The sequence below is a fragment of the Bidens hawaiensis genome, unplaced genomic scaffold (assembly GCF_021521415.1).
Source record: "Bidens hawaiensis isolate Kalapana, Puna unplaced genomic scaffold, B.hawaiensis_p1.1 tig00013803_1, whole genome shotgun sequence".
In the NCBI taxonomy this organism is placed as follows: domain Eukaryota; kingdom Viridiplantae; phylum Streptophyta; class Magnoliopsida; order Asterales; family Asteraceae; genus Bidens; species Bidens hawaiensis.
In genome coordinates, this window is record NW_027492178.1 from 99,901 (window position 1) to 103,660 (window position 3,760).

Below are 3,760 nucleotides of genomic sequence, written 5' to 3' on the forward strand. Positions count from 1 at the left end.
ATCAGAAGCTAGTTCGTTATCTCCTACTGAGCGAATCACCTGGCGAATTGCTTCTAATTCGCTAATTACTCCTTAGCGAACTAGGGTTAGGTCAGAATGTCAGGGAACATTCCCTGACATCCTTACCTCGTACATCTTTTCCGCCGCCGCCTTTCCGCCGCTGCCGCCGGAAGGCCGCCGGAAAAACGCGGATTCGCCGGAAAAACGAGTTTGGACTCCCTTTTCACCGTTTTTCGCCCTGTTCGATCCAGATCTGAGCTAGGGTGATCCCTAAGCTCATCTTAGGTTCGGTTTATACCCGAATCTCGTGACTTAAACGGTTTAACGGTGTCGGCTCGTCGTTTCGTGTTTATATCTAACGGGTTTAAGCTCATATAATATTACACTATCATTACCTCGGGTCGGTACTCGGTTTCCTTCTTGGTTTCGGTTTAGAGATAGAAAGAACTAGAGAGAAAGCTTAAGTGTGTGTTTTGGATGGTGTATGGAATATGTGAAATGAATGATTAAGTGGTGATTATGGTCTATATATTTATGGGTCATGGGCTTAAGCCCATGGTCCTTTCCTCTTTCTTTCATAGCCCAAGTCCATAACCCATCTCCATTTAACCAACACAAACCCAACTCATATTCTATTTATCTAAACCGATAACGACCTACTATTATATTGACGAAATTTATTTTATTATTATAAACAAAAGTAGGATGTTACAGTCAAACCCATAATAGCGACGCGTGACATGTCGTTGTAAAGTTTAACTCAGTGTTAAAATGAGTCTAGGCACGAGTATTAACACGCGTGTTAATCACATTACAACAATGTATACAACTTTACAAGTTCTGTTTACTATTATAATCATTGCCAAATGTTGCAAATATAATGAAGAAAGTAATGCCAATTTGTTTAACCAAGACTACTTTCAAGATCTTGTCTGAACACGAGTTAATAAAGTTCTACTCATCACTTATAATTTACAATCACCATATATGGGCTCCTAAAGTCCTAATAATACATTCTTATTATCACAAAAATGAAAATTCAAACCAAAAACCAAACAGCCCACAACTTGTTTGGTTCAAAAACCTTAAATCTCATACAAGTACTTCTCAAAAAGTGGTTGTTCATTTGCATCTAAACAAACAGCCAAAGACACTCCTATCATTGTTTGGGCTAGGTAGAATATATATGGTCCCCTCATACAATACGATCGAGGGCCCCATAAAGATAGGTCGACCCCACCCAAAATCCGCGTCATGGACAGGTAGTCCGGTCCAAGCGTTTATGTTTAAGTTCGGGCTAGCAATGTAGCCAGGTCCACGAATAAGAGCTGATAGGTCGGGTTGTAACTCGAGGTAATCAATAGCTGATCTCAAATAATCATTGTCCATTTTGCTTAACGTGTTGTGAATGAGTTTTGCAGTGTTCAACAATGATCCTGATGTTAGACCACCGGATTTAGCAATTGGGGTGGCTGTAAAGATCACATTCCCAAGGTAGCCAGGTGGGAGGTGGGGACTAAGTCTCAACCTCCCATCCGTGGCTATGTACAGTTTGGTCAACTGGTCGTCTGAGAGCCCACGAGCCTTGGTCGCGCACCGCCATATATGAGCGGCTAGGACAGCGTACGTGCTATGGTTGGGCCCACCGTCATTCTTGGCTTAAGCTTTGAGAGTGTTGAGTTGGTCTAGTGTGAGTTTTAGCATGGTGGTTGATGATTTAGAAAGTGAACCCGATTTTTGGGTGACTTCGTTCATGACGGGTGGTGGGTGGTATTCGACATGGTCATAGGTTGGGGTGGGTGGGTCACGTGCAAGTAGTAGGGTCCGGTCAATGAATGGTGGGATGGCTACAGAAAACCCGCGAGCCATATCGGACCATGTGTTTATGAAATGGAGGGAGGATAAACCATCTGATAATGTATGGAACACACCACAACCAAAACCTACTCCTCCACATTTGAAATGAGTTACCTATAAAAGCAAAATAAAAGAAAATAAATTAGTTTTGAGTGAATTCTAGTAGTTTATTTTTTATCAACTTGATTCAAAAAGTCAAAAAACATTAAAATTTGGTAGCATTGGTTAATGGTTATTTACTTCTATAAAAGTCATTTATACCTACTCTTCATCTAATTGATGCTGATGGCCATTTACATTAACTTCACAATTTAATATTGCTACAGTCTTACACAACATAAGTCACATAATATAATTTTAGTTTTGGTTGTTAAATTAATGCTACCATTCATACTACACAAATAAAAGTCTCTGGGCCCACATAACATAATAGAAATATGAATGTGCATAGCAGCCTAACATATGACTTTGACCAAATAAAGTTTTTGGAAAATAATATTCAGAAGTTACATGTAACATATGACACCAATTTAAGCATAGAAGTGTACAAATTATTACATAATGTATTTGAACATATTGTTTTTTTGTTTTAACTGTGACAAATAAGATATATATTATAAATAAATGAATTACAAGATAGTGTTATGGTAAAATTTAAAAATGCATGTGATGGGCAGATCTGTTACTTTCACCATTTCAAGTTTTCAACCATAATACTTATCTAGACATATATTAGAAAAAATATGTATATAATTGTCACACTGACACATTAGAGGCAATTATTGAGCCATATATGTTTTTAAATTATCAAGTTGAATCTATCATTCATTGCTACTGGCCTACTGCAAGTTGTATGCAATATTAATCTACAATAATGGATTAATTATGTATGATAGTAAAAAACTAAAAACTCTCTCTCATGAACTTAGGGATAAAAAGTTTGTACTTTCTTCAGTTGTTGAATCCAAATGGGAGATTTTAGTAATATGTACTTTTTAACCTAAGTTTCTGATGTCATATGGAATCAATGCATTGTACTAGTGGTCACATCTTCAAACCTAAAAACATAGCAAAAATGTAACAACCCTAGTAGTCATGTCACACGGATTTATTTATTATTCGCCCAATAAAAACACGTCTTGATAGAAAAAGTTTACCTGTGCGAAAAACAGCGGGTACGAAGAAATATCACCCGAGCAGTCAAATTCGGAGTAAGACTCCGAAACTCGGGTGACGGGGTAAACTCTCCAAAATCATCCAAACTAGAATCCGATTCCGCTTCAACGAACCTTCGTTATTACAATTAATAACGATCCTACCCGTCTCGTCTCTACCCAACCGGCCTGCCATTGGGTAGAACGAGACGAGTACATCGGCTAGCGCTTTTTTCATGACCTTTGGGTCGAAAAAGTTAGCCGATCCGTTTGGTTGGTAGAAGTAGACAGTTAGGAGATGGATCCTGCCAACAATAAGATCCAAGTTAGAGGTGTATAGATGTTTAGGAGCATCTGGTGTGGTCTTTGATGGAGGAATGATTGATGAGTTTGTTATGGTGATGTTCATCTTCATGTTTTTTTAAGATTACACACAAAGATATGTGTGTGATTGGGGAGTTTAAGGAGCTAGAGAGATTGGGTTTTGTTGCACAGAGTATTATCCCATTGGTGGAGGCATATATATAGAGTTGGAGGTTGTACACTGTCCAGCTGAGCATTTTAATATCTTTTTTTCTTCATCGATAAATTTAAAGTCATCTTTAATGTTAACATCATTTGCATTTTATATTTAGGTTATAAAATGTTGAGGCTGTAGAGCTCTTTCGTCGTGTCTAACAGGTCATGAATAATGATGTTATGACCGTACGACACACCATCTATGAATGTTAATTTTAAAGACTTTTTTG

General features: G+C 37.9%; 1 pseudogene across 1 annotated transcript; it reads right to left on the reverse strand.

Annotated features, from left to right (window-relative positions):
* Nucleotides 1–1,008: 1,008 nt before the first annotated feature.
* On the reverse strand, nucleotides 1,009–3,492 carry LOC143544904 (shikimate O-hydroxycinnamoyltransferase-like; annotated as a pseudogene). Its single transcript, XR_013137331.1, has 2 exons — nucleotides 3,015–3,492; nucleotides 1,009–1,971 (listed from the first exon to the last, which is right to left on the reverse strand). The product of XR_013137331.1 is annotated as a shikimate O-hydroxycinnamoyltransferase-like (transcript).
* Nucleotides 3,493–3,760: the final 268 nt, after the last annotated feature.